This window comes from Spodoptera frugiperda, chromosome 18, assembly GCF_023101765.2.
Source record: "Spodoptera frugiperda isolate SF20-4 chromosome 18, AGI-APGP_CSIRO_Sfru_2.0, whole genome shotgun sequence".
NCBI classification, from domain to species: Eukaryota; Metazoa; Arthropoda; class Insecta; order Lepidoptera; family Noctuidae; genus Spodoptera; species Spodoptera frugiperda.
In genome coordinates, this window is record NC_064229.1 from 7461244 (window position 1) to 7481884 (window position 20641).

Sequence of the window (20641 nt, forward strand, 5' to 3'; positions counted from 1 at the left end):
CTTCTTCGTGGACGGCGCTTGAAGATGGCCTAGAAAGCAGTTGTTTAATGATCTTTTCAATGATGTTGTTTACGCACTCAAGATATGGGAGAAAGTCCTTGCGAAAAAATGGCTGATGTATGGCAATATTGGAAATGCTTTGTGTGAAATCGTTAATCAGGATATAGGATTTTAGTCTCAATGGCGATAGATTCTTCTGCCAGTCTTTTACTGATTGGATTGGTGATCGAATTTGAATAGGGTAGATGACTAATTTTTATTTTAATGTCCGTCTTGTAGATTATTTTAAAATATTAGACACGTATTTTTTATTTTCTTACGGAAACAAATACTTTCGATGATATATCCATTTGAAATATCGCGTGACGTCACTTTAGAGTACGTTTTATACTCTATAGTGACGTAGTTAGCTCCCACTCCTAAACTTTGATTGATTTTATCTAAGCATTGTTATCTTATATGACAAAATAAAAAAATACGTGTCTAATATTTTTTCATTACCTAACTGACGGACTAATTACATTTTTAATTTTCATACCCCGTCATCATCCCTATTATTCAGATTCAGATATTACGTGATGTGATAACATGAGTTACTAAAAATATTATGAGTTAAGATGATTTTACTACGATAATGGAATGTCATCGCGATTATTTTGGTACGATTTATCAATACTCAGAACTTTGGTGAGCCCTGGTGGTGTTTGAGTAATGATTACATACAACACACGCGCCGCCTATTCGATGTCTAGCATAAAATGCATTTGTTCTTTAAATATTTCCATTGGTTCATACATAAGTTAATTAGAAAAGTACAAAATCTGATTTGGATTGTGGTTCGATAATTTCAAATTTCAACTACACTTTCTATAAAGTAACTGAGATCTCTTACATGTTTATGTGAAAAATATCTAAAAGATCTAATTTAGCAGTACCTATAGAAAAACATCAAGACCACACAACATCATTAAAAAAGAAAATCAACTGACACATTGATAATAATTGAAGCGCGCCAAAGTTTCCATCCGATCCGGACCTGTCTAAATATTCAATTACAGTTTAGTAAAAGCTTAACCACGTAACATTAGCATTACACATGTACATATTTACTTTCTTGACTTACAGTATCACGTATCGTCTCAATCAATTTATCTTAGTTCACAACGTTATTAATGTGACTGTCAAACATTATAATGTTCACACAAATCAAAGCCGATCATTAAAACGAGTCGCAAAAATAAGATTGTCGATGTTCAACTGTCAAATTAGGCTGTATGTGTGTATTGTCACTTTCAAACGTAACTGTCAAAAAAGGAAAATGGCCGCCATTTTGGTAGAAAGTAATTAGTGAGACGCGCGTAATGTTTCATAGCATTTGTTTATGTAAATTGAGTGTGCAGAGCAATTGACCCTTGTAATTCGATGGGTCAGTTAAAGAGATCTTTTGACCTTATTATCTAAATTATACATCATTCACTTAATTTTCTTAGAGTACACTTAACTGATTTAATTTGTGACCAAAGGCGGTGTTTTTGTGATTGATAATTTAGGTTTTATAGCCATTTTTTTTAAGTTTGGTTAGGTTTCCATAATCGTGCAATGTCACGCTTTTTATCCCCGAAGGAGTAGGCAGAGGTGGTTTTTCGGATTTTCGAAATTTACTCAGTTGTAGCACGGAGTCTGGAATAGTCGCCAGTATTTGGCAATAGGCTCACCCCCAATTCATGGGACTTATAACACAAACCGTTTATCCACTTATTTCCATAGTTAAACTTTCAAATAAATCCGAATAGTTTAACTCAGATGACAATATTGTGAAACATTTTCTATTACCTAACATTTGTCACAAGATGTGGCTTTAGTATTAATTTCAGCCATAATATTGTATAACAGTTCATTTCCTTCTGAGTTAACTATGAAAAGTAAACCGAGATTATGTTCTACCGAGAGAAGGGAGCGATGGTATAATTTAATTTCTTAATTTTCACTCTTCCTGGCACTCTTGGATTGTTTCTTATAGAGGAAGTATCAAGGAAGTCATCAGCGTTCATTTTATTAGCACTTTTCACTGGTTTATGAACAAACTGGTTAATTCACTCGTATCCGCCATGTTTTTAATTCCCATCACGAATGTTATCGCAATGAAGAATTTATAATGCCAATTGTAAGTCTATTCTAATTCTAATAAAGGTCGTTGACACCGAAAGCTTATTAAAGCGACGAATGTTTAGTTCGGACACGATTTCAGTTTAGACGTTTATGTGCAAACAATGATTTACACGGTTGTAAGTTATAAGGAGATTGTGTTAACTAATCCTATACATATGTAGGGGACGGTTGATTATAAAACTTGCATGTTCTTAGTATAGTAAGTGCAACTGCACAGCTTTAATCTTGGTAGGTACGTATTTTGTTAGTTTAGTGTCTATTTATCCTATTGCAGGGCTGCGGGTAACAATCCCCAAAGAGATAAGTAGTGCCTATGTACCTTTGTTTAGTTATATATTTTTTCCTGTGTCTTGTGTGTGTAAATAAAGTCACATTTCGAAGTGGTTATAACTTAAATAAATATATTTTATGACTAAAAATACTAAATCAAAAATCTGCCATTGAAACCTAATACACGAACATTGATGAAGATTCTTTTCCAAAACTGTCGACACTCGAGAAAGACAAATTCCCACAAATTCCTGCATAACGATCGTTTCTACGGAACATAAGTCAAAAGCTCAACCAGTAACTTAGCAGGTCATTACCGTCGTTCATTTGTTAGTGTGTCGTTATTTCTGGATCGGTATGTCAAAGTTAGCGTGTTCTGTGCTATGTTAAGTATCTCTGACTTCAGATTTAGTATGCATCTGGCAGCTTCGGTACCGGTTCATACTGTTCAATGTATAAATCTTAGATTTAGCTTGAGCTATGGATTGATGTCTGCAGTTATGCTATGATTGTAACGTAATAGGATAGAATTGTATTTGGATAACAGTTTTTAGACACCATGTTGCAACTTCGAATCTCAATATCCAAAAAAACCATATCGACCGAATTGAGAACACTCCTCCTTTTTCGAAGTCGGTTAAAAATTGACATACAATTTCAAGACTAGTGATTTCTAGTCACATGCAACCATTGGACCAAGTACACAGCCCACGTGTACGCCTTCAATTCTTTTTACATTCTATCAAAGGCCTATCTAAGATCAAAGAATACAAGTCTCATTACAATTCAGGAAGTATCCACGCTAACTACTTCTACGTAATTAACTGTTTGAATTAAATTTCAGTTTGCAAAAATTAGCATAACATGAATAATTTTTAAATTCTAAGTTAATCTTTTTCATCTAAAATCTAGGCCATATTTAGAAGAATAAAAATAACAGAGTGATTTAAATCATAATGATTAATTAAAATGGCTTAAGAATTTAAATGAATGCGATGTTATCAAAGCAAATATTCAGTCTGTATTTGGTTACAAATAAAAAAAACTAATTCCGTTTTAAAGTTGTTTTCTTTGTTAATATCAAGGAAACGGGATGTGTGCGTTCTTTTATTTGTTTCGTCTATAATTTGACAAGCTAAAAACTTTTTTAGACGCGGAAGTTTCTCCTAATTGGCGATGATAAATTCTGGGGAGGTTTCGTCACCAAAAAGTGTGCTGCCCATGATTAATTGTGCAGAGAGACCATTTTAGATGATATGGACAGTTACCATTCATATGTCTTTCACTGGCCACTGGTAATTGATTTAACTACAAACATTTCTTAATGGTTGAAGCTGACATGGTTACTTTGGAAGCATTCATCTATGTATTTGGCAATATTTAAACAACATTTGTCTTCTACGACATTATGTAAGCCTGTTATTATGATTAATTCAAGTTTAGTCTGTGATTGCATCGCAACATTAAATCCCATTCAAGTAATAACGTTCATAAATTATGTGAACTAATAAAGGAATGTTTGTTTCATCATGAATAGGTTAATCGAATTTCATAGTTTGACCCCATCAGGAGATGGTACGCTATTTATTACAGAGAATGTTAACGTCAATCAACTCTGAAGGAAATTTGGATGGACGCGTCAGATCATGTTTCATCAGGGAAACATTTTATCGTACGCATTTTGTTACGAAGCAAAACGTTGTATGTTTATTTGTCGACTAAACTAATATCTCTGGACTCGGATTTATTTTAATGTTATTGCTGGATTATGTAACAGAATTTTGTAGATCTCCAGAATTAGATATTTGGTCGTATAGTCGCGGATGCAAGTTTCCTCTTTCGTCTTTACGAAATTGTGCACTTTTTGGGTGAATTCCTTAAAAACCATTGAAGAGATTTATCTTGGAATGTAGGATTTATAGATGCTGTGGTCGGGTGCATGGCCTGCGATGTGTTAACTTGTGTTACGGCTGCATATTCGGTAGTCTGTTTTATATCTTCCGCATTCTTTAATTGATTTTCTATTTCTGTATTACTTTCCTTTATGGTGTGTTTTGATTAGATGTTTTAATAAACACTAAGTTTATTGCTTCCTGCAAGTATATTCATTATTTTTACACATAATCCTCTAATTTTTTATAGGATTACGTGCTTCATGTGTTTGGTTCATTATTATTTATGAGGGTAAAAGGATCACGATTTATGCGCAAGTCTGACTGAGTTGATTATGTTCATTTGTATTGAAACTTTCCATCGTAAAGTTTATGCGGTGTTACTTAACAAATAGGTGTTAAATGTAGTTTCCTGATGTCGCCAAAGCACGTATTGATACCTGGGCAAATAACGTTGTTTGTGGCGAAAATTGCTTTATGTGTAGGTTTTTAATGAATTAGTTGGTTGTGTGTAGTTTTGTCTATAAACACTGGGATTACAAACTTTTTATAGTTATGTATGTTTTAAAGTCCTCTTTTAATGAAACTCTCCATTTATATCCCAGATGTATTAATAAAAAACTGAATGGCGTAGGAGCGTATTTTGTCCTCATGACCTAAAGATAAAAGATAGTCAAGTAAGGAGTCTTGTGACGTAGATAGAGAAAGATTTATGAGACAGAAGCTTTCTTATGAATACTAAACATTTTTAGTGAGTGTCATAAAGTGGTTTGTTGAGTGCTAGCGTTGATGGGTGAATTGTCTTTAAAAATGTATCATTTTAAAAGTTGAAACAGGAATTATTGCCTACTTTAGTGGATAAACATTTAAAGCTTAGAGCTATGAGAGATTGATTGCTTATTGTTGTTTTAGTTTTTTGTGATGATTCTATTGTTGGACTTGGGCCTAAAAATACATGTGTGTGAATGGTAATTTAATGCATGTGCGTACGTTGTAATGTCATCTAAACCAAGAGCAAAAGGACCCTAAAATATCTAAGAAGAATGCCAAAAATTGGCATCGATTGCATCATGTAACAGAAACCTAAATTTTATCGGAGCACCTTTCAAAACAATTTAGATTAGATAACACGTTTATTAAACAATAAATTCCAAATCCAACGATACAACTTACGTAATAATATCCATAAATATTTTATTAAGCCTTCTCCTTCCTTGCATCGATGATTGCAAATTTAATATTTCAGTCCGTTATTTTGGTCCGAAACTCTCTATAAATGGCCCATTAATTGTTAGAATTTATGTCGCCTTACCATATTTGAAATTTTCCGCAGATCTTTAGATAAAGATGGGTTGTAACTTGTAAACCGTTTATCAGCTGTTACGAATCTCTCGTCTTAAAGTAGTACAGTCATAATCGATATATTCAGACGGGCGCGAGACAAGATCTCGGTTTTCCGTTCTCCGTACGCTCGAGTGAGCATTGACCATCCATCTTCGATTTTAGATAATTCTCATGTTCTCGGGAAAGTTGGCTTTATGTTACCCCGAGGTCATGAGACGATAGCTACTGATACTAGCTATTGTTCTGTATTCGGGTCCTTATCAAGTACTGTTATGTTTTCCTTTGTCATTATTAGAGACCGGATAATATGCAACATAAAAAGCTTGAAATATGCATGCAAATATGCATGAAAAATGCCTAAAATATGCACGAAAACTGACAGAATATGCAACATTAAATGAGTTTTTTTTGTTTTGTAAATATTATTCCTTTAGATTTAAGTAGTTTTGTTAGTAAATACTTGTCTTATGTTTTACTTTATTATGTATATATCTTTTTAATTTATTGTTATTTGATGAAATAAAGAAACTATTAAGTTTTATTTTTTTTATTAAAAAATCAGCATACATTTTTTTATAGAAAACTATCCATTGATCGACACAGTAACATGTAACATTATTTAATATTTTTGTAAACATTAACAATCAAGTATTGTTCCAAATGTTCAGTGGTAAGATTATGTCTTCGATCATTCAAAATATTTTTATAGGTCGAAAATGATCGCTCCACATCTACTGAGGTAACTGGGCAGAATATGAGCTTGGGTGCTATGTTAGCGCTTATATTTTCTGGTAAAACTTCCGTCGGACCATTAATACCTACTGTAAATTATAGCAATAATATGCATCATCACTAGATATTAGTAAAAATATGCTATTAGTCTTGAAAATCGCTGAAATATGCAAATGCATATGCAAATATGCAAATGCATATTATCCGTTCTCTAGTCATTAGTAATTGATGTTGTGTAGATGGGAGGACCATTTGGTCCTTATCGACAGGTTTCTCTTTATTAATGTCCAGTAGGTGTAATGCTTGGGCCCAGTAGGGCTGATGCCTAATCCGGAGCTGCGGACAACCTAGCGGGTTTACCGGGGCTCCGGCTCGACGGGCAGGAGTAGGAACGGGGTGGTTTTTAGTCAGTAAGAGTCTGACACTCCCTCTCGCCTCGCCCAAGGCGGGAGAAGTCATTGGATGATTTTCCACACTAAAAAAAAAAAAAAAAAAAAAAGGTGTAATGCTTCACTAATGGACCATATGGAAAAGTGTTATTGCTTTTACCCTTCAAAATAAATTCAGAGTTCAAAATTGTATTTTGAAATGACTTTGATTCATAGTTATTCAATAAATTGAATCATGTCTATCACGATGTTTACTTCTTCAGTTTCTTTCATTGTTATGACATTATCGAGTGATGCTCTATTTACGAGTAATATGAACTGCTTTATTTTATTCTTTTGTTGACGGTGCGGTTACAAAGCTTGGTATTATCCGGTATTGCCCTAAATGATTCCGATCTAGCGGTCACTAGCGCAACTGGCAACTGTTATGCACGTGATTCTAGGAAGATAAATAAAATAGGAACAATTCCTGTAACTGTAGCTAGCATATGTAGTCAATACAATCAATGGTTTTTGTTGTGATGATTATCAAAAGAATATTTTTTGTTCAAAACTAATACAATATTTGATACCGTAAAACATGGCAACTTTACCATATTTTAGAACAAAACACGAAATATATTTTTAACCATAAGACGCATAGAAACCAAAACTATATATTTAGAATTGTAGTCTATCTGGCTCACTTTACCGTAATCGTCATTAAATACAAATACTTATTTTAGCCGTAGTAAAGAAAAAACAACATGGGTAAAGATACCAAATTTTTGGCAACTTTACCTACGCGCCGTATTCATCGTGTATTGCATATTAAAGAGTTGTTGAGGTACAGAGGGCTTCATCTAGGACCTCTTCGTATTATAATGCAAACAATATGAGGAAATCTATAAAGATAACGGCTACACAGACATTAGGGAAAGTTGCCACGGGTTTCATCGTAATTTACATACAAATAATTTGTTACGCTCGGGGTTGTCAAAAAAGGAGGAACTTTTTTATGACATGTATATTTAAAAAATAAATTAATAAACCTTAAACCTAAAGTAAAAAAACGCACAAATTTCTAACATAAATGTTATTCCCATTTAAACTAAATTATGTTCTAAAATTTTAAGTATTTATGTTTAAAATTGTAAAAAAGGCTACAAAATAATGTTTATTCCTTGACTTTTTAATTTTATGACTTCACTATCTCCATAGCTAATTAAAACATCACTTCCGTATAATTTTTATAGTGTCTAGCTCCGAGTTTTCTGCGGTTTTGTTTCATGGGAGCCATTTTGGCTGTAAAACACTATTACACTTATTATTAAATACATTATATCTTATCATCCAGGATATTCACTATTATGCTGTGAAATTTAGGTATTCGAAAATGGTTACATACACACAAACAAGAAAAAAACATTTATTGCCAACCCTAACTGTAGGTAAAGTTGCCACAAAGCAGGCCGTGGCAACTTTACCTAACCTGTGTCAACATTACCGAAGCGATTATTTATCAATAAATTAAAGAAAAAGCAATTGCTGACATTACAACAGTAATCCCAACTATAATATACATACAAGATCAAAATTTCACTCACCTGTGACAAATAGTTAAGGCTCTGTAAGCACAATTTAGGAACAACTAACTTTTAGCTCATTTTCACGCATACATTGTGACGGCCATTACTGGCATAATAGCAGTCTTACGTCTACGCAAAATATAGTAAATATTTCCTTTTAATGTCTAAAAATATTTCTATTACAAAACAGAATTCTAGTGGGTAGATTTTTAGATAAATGAGTTTATACCGAATACCTATAGTATGGTAAAGTTGCCAAGGGCCCGGTAAAGTTGCCATAGTTTACCGGTACTATGTTTAATCTGAACGTGTAGTTAATAAGTGTTCATCATTAGCAAATATAAACAAAACTCCACTGATATTTGAACGATCGGCGGAAAGTGAGAGGAAAATAAGTGCTGTATTCAAATAGGTCTATGTAACACAACAAAAGACTAGAAAGAGCGTCTATTAGACGATAAGAGTATTCTAAATCAAAGTTATATAATGTCTGAGCTATATTATGTACTACACCTTATGTATCCGGGTTTATCACAAAGGCTTTTGGATCTACAATAGGCGAATCTCCGAGTACTAATTTGATTCGTTGTATCGTCTTCACAACTTTCGATTTTGATGACTTGATTTATTTGAAGTTACATATTACTATACGATTCGCGCAATGAGAATCTATGTTCAAGAGTTCTTACATAATGTATGTTTGGTTCTATAATTTCTATACTTTCGTTTGACAAATATTTGTGTGATCTACATTTATGTAGTTTTTACAGATTAGGTTGTGATTTTTGTGGAAGTGTTATAATAAAACCCACCATTTTAGAAGCGACCTATGTTGAAGAATAAGCTGGGGATAAAAGGACTGATACATAATAATCAAGCTAGGGACGTAGGGAGGAAAGAACTCATGCATAATAAATTGCAGTGAATGAATTGTAAACTCAGTAATAAATTTTTTTGATCACCTGACTTGGTTTACTTTACTAACTAGTTATCTAAAACAGAATCGTCTGTCATTTATAAAGCTGTACACCTAACCTTTCTTGATCCTGATACTTGGCAATGAACGACAGTTGCATTTTCTCGACCGCAGCAATATTATGATTTGATACGATCATGCAGTTTATAATCTAATTGTAAAATTAATAGAGCATTGACGTAGAGGCTTACCGCCTTCGTTTACAATCACCGGTACATCGTTTGTATGATCAAACATATTTTTTATTAGAGGATATGAGTTTATGAGAACATTATTGCATCCTCATTTGATTCTAGAGTGAGTCGATTCATTTGATTTAATTGTAAATTAGTCTTGTTATCTACCTCGCTACCAAGTGTAATTACTGTGTTACTAACCATAGATTAACCTAAGTTTTATTAGAGTTTTCAATTTTGAAAGTCTAGAGTTAATAAATTGTCGCGTCCCGCGCGCGCCTCAAAGAACCATCAGACCACTACAGATGGGGCCCAGTAGGTCTGTTGCCTAATCCGGAGCTGCAGACTACCTAGCGGGTTTACAAGGGCTCCGGCTTGAAAAGCTGGAGTAGGAACGGGGTGATTTTTAGTCAGTAAGAATTTGACAGTCCTTCTCGCCTCGCCCTGGCGAGAGAAGTCATCGGATGATTTTCCCTCCTTAAAAAAAGAGTTAATAAATGATGTTATGACGTCATTGTCATTAATTTGTTCTATAACAACAGTTTTTAATTTGACATTTCGTAAACTATCGAATTCGACTGGTTGTCAACTCAAGCATCATGGAGTAGTTGACATTTATTGCCCATCATCTTGAGTTGTCAATTTTGACAGATCGTTTCATAACAGATGTCATAGTGATTTATCAATACCATAGTTGTCAGTTATGTCATGTTCTGTAGCCTCGCTTACCATAACGTGTATAGAAGTCATGGCGACACATTCTCGATAGATTGTGTTCTACAAATTAACATAACTAGTCATCATTGAAGCTTGGTACTAATCAGTTTGCTGGTACTAGTTCTTATTTGTGTGTAGATTGTTATATGTGTACTTATGGCACCATGAGAGTTTGTAGTTTTTGGGACAAGAGTTTATTATTATTATTTGTCAACAGTAATTTGTTAATTTTTAAATAAGTTACCGCACGTATGAGGATTTTTTTTTGATGGGATAAATTATCCAATGTCTTCTCCCGTCTTGGGTGAAGCGAGAGGGAATGTCAGACTCTTACTGACTAAAAACTATTCTGTTCTTACTACAACTTTTTGAGCCGGAGCCCCGGTAAATCCGGTACGTAGTCCGCAGGTCCGGAGGAATGATGCTATCAAGTTAATACTGTGACATGAATTCAGGGTACAGAGTATTTGTCTGATTTTGGTATATAATATGACATAGAAAATTGTAGATTCAATAACTTTCAGTAACAACTAAAACGAAATTCAGTGTCAAGGCTAATCTCCATTCAACAGTCCACACATAATTCAATTTGAATACATATTGGAAAGCTTTGAAAGTGAATTTCTATTATTTCAATGAAAACTGTATTGTGTTTAACCTCAACAATGGGAGAAAAGTGTGTGGTGACGTTTGACGGATATCGGTGACGTTAGCTGTCAAATAAAAAAAAAATAGTTCTCTAGTGATCTGTTTATGGTCCCCATACAAACAATGAACGATTCGCTTCAGTTTGCGACACATACAAGTCATACAATTGAGCAAGAGACACTAGTAGATAGAACTGTATGTTTGTATGTACGTGTATGTGTTTGATCTCCAAAAATGGGGCCAGAAGATAATATTACAGACGTACGTGTTTCTTAATTTTCTTTATTTGCTCTCTGTGGCTATGGGTGTTTGGTTTCATACGGTAGCTTTTCTAGAAACTTGCATCATTTTCGGATGGGTGTTTGTTACGGGATTTCGTAATTAAGTTAATGTGTGAAAAGTTGGGTAGGTAGAAATGATAAAGGGCTTTGTTAATAGTGCAAGTGTCAAGCTTTACTTATCAAAAAAAAAATATTTGGAAAAGTTTGTTGTCATAGAAAAGTATACTAAAAAAACTGGAATTGTTTTGTTTACCTTCTCTAGTTTGGAGTCTACCATTGTAAATAAGGACAGCATAGTGACAAGCGAACATAATATAGGGTCAGTTTAATCTTTAGGAGTAAAATGGTAATTGTTTTATCTATGTATGTAATATTATTATGTAACTTAGTACAAACTCATTAGTATTCCATTGAATATTTTATTAACGCTGGATAATAGAATAGGACAGATGGCAGATGTCAATAAAAAACTTAGGCCTGCGCAGGCGCTGAGCAAGTTGCTAACCTTGCCGCTTTGCGGTCTTGCGCACAACTTGATATTGTGATACATAGAGACATGTTTCTAACTTAATATCTTTTTGCTATGAAATTTTGATCGTTTTTGTTCCTAACCGGTTCTTTTTATGTAATATTTGATATCGTTGCGTTACAGTGGGTTTATGAATGTTTAATTGTTGATGAAGGTTTGTGACGTCCTTTTTATAGAGCAAGTTAAACATAAATCATATTTTATGGATGATCTTTGAAAGATTATTACGCCTTGACTACAATCTAACTCCCCATCTAATCGTACATTTCATTCATTATATTATTAGTGTGGACATAAATGGAGTTCAGATAAATTTAATATTCCTCCAACATAAACATTTTGGAACACATGTTATGATATCATTTTTATATTAAAATTTCTAAAACCACCTGTAGCCCTCGAAGCCCTAAAATTAATTCGACGAAACTGTGTTACAAAAACTCACGCGCAGCTCCTGACAGTTGGTATTTAGGACATAGATGCACCTGGACTGCCATTATCTCCATAGGTGATAGTAACAGCTGCCGCTAAATTCTTTGCAGATGATACAATAATGTGTAATTACAAGCATGTGCAAGGTGAAGAATTTGATATTTTATTGAACTTCCATATAGAACGAAATGTGGCCATAACTCCCAGACCAACCGATAATGAGGTACGGAATAATTCTAGGGAACTTTGTAAATTGATTATAATCGACATAAAAGGGAATTTTAATGGAACTTGTGAGATGCTACTATAAGAAGTTGAAAATAAAAAACCTAACACTGACGAGCGGTACGATAGAAGCAGTAATGAATACTTGAATACTATTTTAATATGGCCTCCTCTCGTATTGAATATTGTATCATAAGACTATTATTATACGAAGATGATAAACTTAGAGCTCTATAAAAGGAAGATGATGATAATGATAGACTTTACCATAAGTGAATTGAAGACTTCAATTATTTGCAATGAACTTCATATATAGAAAATGAGAGTGATGAAACTATATATTTTTTAACATAGCTTCGAACGTCATTAGCGAAATCTATTACTAACACAATAACTAATTAATTGGAGAGAAGTAATTATGAAAAAGAAAAGACTGAAGCAGCTAATGAAAGTTGATGAGAGAATGAACAACCGAATTTGCAGCTTGAAAACACAAGTGGCGCCTTATTGTTATAATAAGTAAAACTTATTAAAGAAAGCGATGTAATCTACTTTGTTATTAGTGGACAAATAAATGCAATAAGACCATCGTCACGGGCAATGGAACAAACAATAGAATATTAGAATCAATTCATCGTTCGATTACTTTCAATGCTAGATGAAGACAATGATTCCAATCAAGGTTGCGGATAATTCAATAACAATTTGCTCCAAAGTTTTTGAGATTGCAAACTTTTTTATTTATCATTCAGCGGGAGACTAATCTTACAAATGATAGGCATTAAAATAAAGAACACTAGGTTCTTTGAATGGTTATAGAGACTAGAATGATTGACAGTAGTAATTTGGCGATGATAAGATTTTTGCAGGTAACAAATGAATGCATTATGCAAAACTAAATTCTGATGAAGACTGACGCAATAGTAATTAAGTCTCTATTATTATTTGTAGGTGCAGAAGTGTACGACAGGTACAGTATTATGCATAGATACGTTATGGCGAAAGTGAGTCAATTAACCAATTGATAGATTTTGTCTCAAGTTTTCCTTGTCGATGTAGTTATAGATGCGTTCTACAGCATTTTGAAAAAAAGAACAGCAATTACACACTCTTGGACAGCCAAGCATTTCTGAAGTAAAACCCGTATTAAGTAGGTACGAGAAGTACCGTTTACGTCGACTAACGAAGTCAATAGTAATTTTACTTTCAAGTCAATTTGTAAGTTGAATAGGGCACAAGGAAAGATCTAAGTGAAGATGGTGTGAATGTGAAGCTTGGAAACTATTATTTAGAAGCAGTCAATCCGATCAGTTGCCGGCGTGATAATGATACGGTGAGAGCTTTCTCAGGGCAGGGAAGTCGGTAAATATGTCTTGAATGTGCTGTTCGAAGTAGTTGTATGTTTCAGTTGAATGAAGCTATTTGTTGTGAGTGCAGTTATTTTGTTGATTGCAATTTACTGGATATGTATGGGAGGCTCATAGCCAATGGTAGTACACTGTTAAACTGTCACATGCTTGATGACGATGATACAATACCTACAACCTCAGCAGGTTAGTATTAAGAATGACCAAGTTCTATGCGAGATGTCGATCTTATTCTTAAACAAGCAAGGATAATGGCACGTATTTTTATACATTAACTCAATAATTTTCCACCCTGATCCAGCTTACACATCTTGGTAAATTGTCTCCTCTTCCAAAACAAAAAGTCTTACTGTTGTCGTGTCTTGGAAACTGAGAACCGAACCGAGATCATTCCTACAACGGTAACATTCAGGAAGCATATCTCATGTGAATTTAACGGCGTTTTCGATCACGACGCTGTTCTTACTTGACTGTATTGTTTGACGTAACATCTAGTAATGCATGCGAACAGTTTGAACTTGTATCGGCTGTTGCCTACTTTTTGTCGATTACGTATTGTTTTGTTACGTCGTACTTGTAATCCGTGCGGTTAATTCTTGTTAACTAGTTGCTGATGGTATTCTGATTAAGGTTTGTTTTATGGTTCTGGTGCATTGTCGTATGATTCGCATTCATTCATAATTGAATTGTGTATCTGTATGAATGGTTTTATAGCTTATCTTTGAGGCTATTTTTTGGTTTTTTATGGAATAAGCCGGCAATCGAGCAGTGGGATCACCTGATGGTAAGCAATCGCCGCCGCCCATGGACACTTGAAACACCAGAGGCGTTACAAGTGGCCTCCGGTAGCCTCGCTCACACAACGCAAGCATTGTTTCACGTCGGTTTTCTGTGAGGCCGTTTAGCGATAATTGATTGTTTTATCTATGTCTTTTACATCCTAATAGAGTAAATATTCCAATCATACCATTTCAATACACAGACATGTTTGATAAAGATTAGTTACGGTCTTATTCCATATCTGTCTAGACGCACTTGAAAAACTAGATCTAGAATTAAATACAGATGCAGTTGTAGCATAAATCAATATTGATATCTCTAACTATTTTTAGCCCAAAAAAGATGGACCGTTACAAATATGTACAAAAAACGTCTGAAGACGCGTGAAATTTATTCTGCGAATGAAACGAAACCTGTTCTTTAAATATTTGATTTCTCTCGTCAATGTTTGGATTAATTCCGTCCAATTAACATGTATATTGGTCTAGAATCTGAATGTTTACTATCACGCCGACCACGTGAGTTTGCTTTCTGTTTTGGAGTTTGATAACCTTCAATAACATCGTAAAATTGTGTGTTATTTTGTAAAGAGCTTTTTTCTTCTTGTTTTTGATGATTTTGCTATCACTTGCTCTTCAACAACCTTTGCCAGAAAACTTAGCAGTGAATTGAGTGTTTTATTTTAAAGTTATCAACAAAGTAATGGCGTCAAGAGAACCAACAGTATATTTTTTCAAATTATTTTTTAAACGTTGCCCTACATCAGGACCCAGGATATTCTCCTGTGTCGTAGGTGCGTTTACAAACATACAATTTCACATGAAAATGACACCCAAACTCGAAACAACAATTTCACGTTGCACGGCAGACGGTTGCCTAGCCACCGCACCAACTGTGCAGTAAAAATGATTGAATTGAATTTATTTCTAAACTAAGAATCTATTAGTATCAATGTCCATGACACGATACGATACATGTTCATCATCGCATGTTCATTCATTAAAACAAAAACCTACATCATTAAATTCCTAATCAATACTACTATTACTATTTTATTATCTTCATGCATTATTTTGTTACCTGTATTATAAAGTTGAAATAATAGGCTAGCCTCCTACCACATAACCTTGACCCCTGTGCGCGGGCGCCGGTCGGGCGTGCTTTGAGCAACATTCACACAAGCAGTGGAGTAAATTTGGTGTTAATTAACAGATTATTATCGCCCCCTTACTCACCAATTAGTCCTTTGTTTTTGGGAAACTTTTAAAGTACTAATAGTGTAGAAATATTGATAAATGTGGTTGCGTCTTGCGTCACTGTAGTACCTTTGGCTATTGATTTTGTATTGGTTACTTCATATCGTGCTGTAACATGCATTGAATCCAAATGTTCAACTACTCGACCGAGATGATCAAATTTTGGGCGTATTTGTTTATTCAGAGCCTATTTTGAAATGTTTACTCTAACAAACTTATCGACATCACTATTATTACAAAATTCTCCCGCTGCGTCCATCTCTTTGAATACGTTGAACTCCATAAATGCTTAACAGATTTCCATACAATTTTCATCGATGCACAAAGCTATTGTTATAGTAAATATTTATTGAAGAACAGTAAAGTCCAAATTTAATACTAAATTAACTAGACTAGAAGGAACACATTTCAAAACTAAAAGTCCTATTGTTCCAAAACCACAAAACAATACAAGATTCAACGGAAATGGTTTAACAAATAGAGAAACAGCTATAAAAGTAGATATTTATCTATGAAGATGGACCTACACTGTCCGCATTTGTAATTAGAAATATTCTCATGTCAGTCCGTCTGTGTATCTACTTGTAACTTGGTCTTAGCAAAGGGCTTGCTTGCATAATCATTAATGATGTAGTTACAATGACCTTCTGGTTGATCGTGTTGATGATTCATTACTATTATTTCAATTCATTAAATTATCTTAGTACCTACCTTGACACCACTTCGAGACACCACGTCTTTTTCTTTCCTAAAAGGTTAGGCTGAAGTGCGTTCACAGCAGATGCTTAGTTTTCGCCAGTCATTACTTGTGGATACTGTCTCTGCTCCTAGTTTAGAGGGTTCTACACTGTTTGTCTGAACGTGGTCTCCACTTGAAAACACATCTACTTTAATCATATTCGTTTATTCGACAAATATGATCGGTTCCACTGCTTACACTGCTACTTTAGCTTGCAAATTCTTATACATATTAATGTGCAATATTTTAAAAGTCAATTTCAACTTAAATGCATAAGTTATTGGTACCATTACAGTTTAATTTGTATATGTCAGGCTTATCTACTATCGCAAACCATATAAAGTTTTGTATATTTTTAAAGATATCAAGTTCACAAGTATGTTTTGGTTCTTAGAATACCAACAGCAGTTCAAACAACCAAATTCATTGAAATGTATTTTTTTTGTTGCACTATCTATCTTCTTATCTTTCAGTGTTTGTGTTTGACACCATCTAATGTTTATTTTTGTAATATATTGTGTGTTTATCCTTATGCTTTAAAAGTTATATTATAGTGCATATTTTATTTAGTTTGGTATTTTTTAAATTTTTACAACATCAAAGCGATTTATCAATATTACTATTGAGACACTAAATAGTCTTTCAAAAGACTCTAAATAGAAGTCCTGAGATGAGAGTGCATTAAAACACGTATAATAATAACTCATGTTTAAGTAATACGTGCCAGAAAAAGAAGTTCTCAGACTCCATACTCGTTTAAATATTCCTTACCATATCCAAGTTTAGTTTTATCTCCCAACCTATCTTTTGTTGCAACTTTATATTCCATGATTATAGCTCTAGTAGTTGCAGAATTCCACAGGAACCTGTCGCACCTATCAGACCCCATGGTTCCCATGGTTATGACCCAAGAATCCAGTTGTGGTGCCGGCGGCCTGATCTCCATACTCTTTAATTACAGTTGTTATGCTACACTGCGACATGCAAGGATCCTGACTTAAGCGAGAAACAGTAGCGATTTCAAATGAGACATCATTATTGTAATTGGATGCAATTTTTGCTGCTAATAAAGGTCACGTTTTGAAGGAATTCTTCTTGATGTTTTGTAATGTGGATGTTAAAAATATATTTTTATCACTCTTTACTTTTTATGAATATGTTAAATTAGTAAGTATTAGTCTCGTCTCCATTTCTCTCCGTATCTTCTTATTAATTAATATTTCAAATTGTTAAAAAAAATATTTCGATGAATCTCACGTAAAAGTGTCGGATAGCAAAAACAAATTTAAGGAGCAAAATTCCCGTGACCTCTCCTAAATTGATCCAAATCGGAACTCCTGATTACCTCGCTCCGAATTCAGGTTTTAGTATTTTAGGACTAACAATTTCAATACTAATTTGAAACCTGTTAGTGTTCTTACGATCACGAGCACTCTCAACTTTGTTCATTAGACCACAGATATTATTGAAACTATTAAACAGTGCAACATGCAAATGCTGGGGAACTTGCAACGATTACAGTTTAACGACTTCGGTTACGATTGCTACAGGTCCACTTTAAACATTATTAAATTATATTCGTTTCAAACTTTCAATGTTTTATTACTTTAACATTATTCTGCCTCAAATCATCTGTGTGTAGTAAATTAATTATTGTTGTTTAACTTGCAGGTCAATTTTATATTCCGATTTAACCAAATACCGAGTTTCTGTCCATCAACAGTTAATAAGAATAAATCTATCATTAGGTAATAAGTTAAAGTTGTTGCTTCAAAGTGTAGCGTCTCCTACAAACTCCTGTTCGTCTTAATTTATATAAACATTGCATTAAATCAAGATCTAAAGATCACATTCCGTTGCCTCTTTAGGAATGCATCGTCCTCCCTCGGTCATTTGAACGGTCACTATCCGCATTTGGTTCAAAGAATTCAGGTTCATTTTCTTAATTTATGTTTTATACCGTTAAAATACAATGCAATCGTATTTCCATTTCCGTTCAATGTTATTATCATTTGATTCGAAACTATTATTATCAAACCCGAAATTGGTATCCATTAATTTGGTTATCTGCTAGTATCGACGTCAAGAGCCGCATTGATGGATCATATCAGGCCGATTAAATGTTTGCTTCGTAATCGTTGCGTACGTTCACGAATGTCATATCTTGAGAGCCTTGTCCGGTTAACTTGTCCATGTATGTAACTTGCAAGTTTATTTGCAACTTAACTAGCCTTCCCATTTTAAAACAGCCCAAGTGTAGAGGTTGTTGTATTGCGCGGTGTGCGGTTTCGATTCGGTCGGGTAAAAGTTTGAAGTCCATTCGGTTCGGTTAGATGCGTCGCGTGGTTGCGCACGACGGCGCCTCAGTTTGCTCGCGCTGCCCGCGCAGCTCACTCGTGTGTTCAAATTCTCGCTGTTACTCACGTGAACCGACTTTCCGATACGAATTTGGAACGTTTCCGACCGGTAAAGTCGGTTTAACTGTCGCTTTTAGGCGAACAATTTTGCGACCGCCTAAATTTCGCATTGCGATTGGCAGTGCGATTGCTTCACTCTGTTACGCTACCGTCTTAACAGATAACTGTGAAGAAACGTGTGCAAGCTGTGTGTGTTGCGGAGTCGGCAGAAGTCGGCAGATTGTGCTTTATCAGTGCTGTGGAATGGATGTGTTTTGTGGAAAGTGCTAATTTTGTTTGGTTCGAGACTTACGATACGTTTCACTGAACGCGATACAAAAAGTGGTTTTGTTATCGAGTTCATGTGACTACCGGAGTATTGATACGCTGTGCTTTCCCCCTGTCCAGAGCTTGATTTATGGTAAGTCATTCGGTTCACTTGCTTTGGTGTTAGGATTTATAGTTGACATTGTTGACAGATATCATTCAATCGTTAGTTTGGCCTTGTTTTCCCAACTTCCACTTAGTGAAGTTGCACAGAAGATTTATACATTACATTATAGAAACCGGTCCAGAAGCGAAGGCTAGAACACGTGAGGATAAAAATGTGATTAATTCAATGACAATTCGTGTAGACTTCCGTAAAAGGCTAGGCAAGGCGGTGCACGTTGAATGGTGAAGTTGTACTCGATAAGTCGATACTACTGAACGGAAACTTAACATTTCGACTGTGACATTGAAGCCGCGAAGAAGAAAGCGACATTAAATAGTTTATTACCGAACTAGCACGCATATTCATCACGCCGAAACACTTACACCGTGGAAGCTTAGCAAAGATTTGATATTAATTAATACGAGAATGATTCGACAATTTGAAACTTCGATAGTGGGTCATTCTGTTTATTAATTGCGAATCAGTGCGAACGAATGGGACCCGGCATTGTGCGCGAAATAAACTGGAACTTGAGAAATCCGTTCACTTTTAATGTTACACTGATAATATTGTTCTCACAAAGAAATTACAGTGTCGATGTAGACAGTAGATTGATCAATTTCTAAGTTAAATTAACGGCCCGAAGTCTACTATTAATCTAAGAACTAGTAAAATGTTAGTTGAACGTATAACTGCAGAAATTCTTGATTAAATTGGTATTTCACAAGTAAAAGATAGTGATAGAGATATGGTTGTTGATAAAGATCACTAATCAAAACATGAAGAAGATTTGATTAATGTAAAAGCAAACAGCGTTAATACTGCAGAAACCGAAAGTAATACAAGGCAATCTTCAATTAAAGTTGAAAGAAAATTTGCAAGTGTTCGTCTAGTATTAGACGAACCGTTAAATTCCTAGAAAGTTTAGATAACATTGCACGTTCATGTACGAAATACAACATTCCTAATGCTGACATTGAAACTAATAACAGTAATATTGTTGTATATGTAGTTGCAGACGGTCTATATTTAGATAAACAAAATGAAGTTTAGACATATAGTATAAGAGTAATAAACTTGAGGTCCATAGATAGTAATACAAATTCTGCATAGTGCAAAGTCACGTATGATCTGATTCTAGACTAACATCTGTAGAAGGCATTAAACTCGATGATTATGATCATAGCAGAAGACAACATATGACTTAAACCAGTGGCAAGTTAAATAGCTCTTTTTAATTTCATAGTTAAATATTTTATTGTATTGAAACAAATTCAAGAAAAAGTGATTAAAGAAAATACTGCTTCAGTTCATTTAAATAA

At 34.3% G+C, this 20641-nt stretch overlaps 1 protein-coding gene across 5 annotated transcripts in view; it reads left to right on the plus strand.

The window, feature by feature from the left end:
* The window catches only part of LOC118278077 (klarsicht protein), a 309718-nt gene that overhangs the window by 38752 nt on the left and 250325 nt on the right, over window positions 1-20641 (plus strand). Inside the window, exon 1 of one of the 5 annotated variants that reach the window (XM_035597140.2) lies at window positions 18854-19307. The exons of the other annotated variants lie outside the window; for them this stretch is intronic. The gene's annotated coding sequence lies outside the window, so the exon portion shown is untranslated. Of the gene's footprint in view, window positions 1-18853; window positions 19308-20641 lie in introns of those variants that run through there. 5 annotated transcript variants of the gene reach the window in all.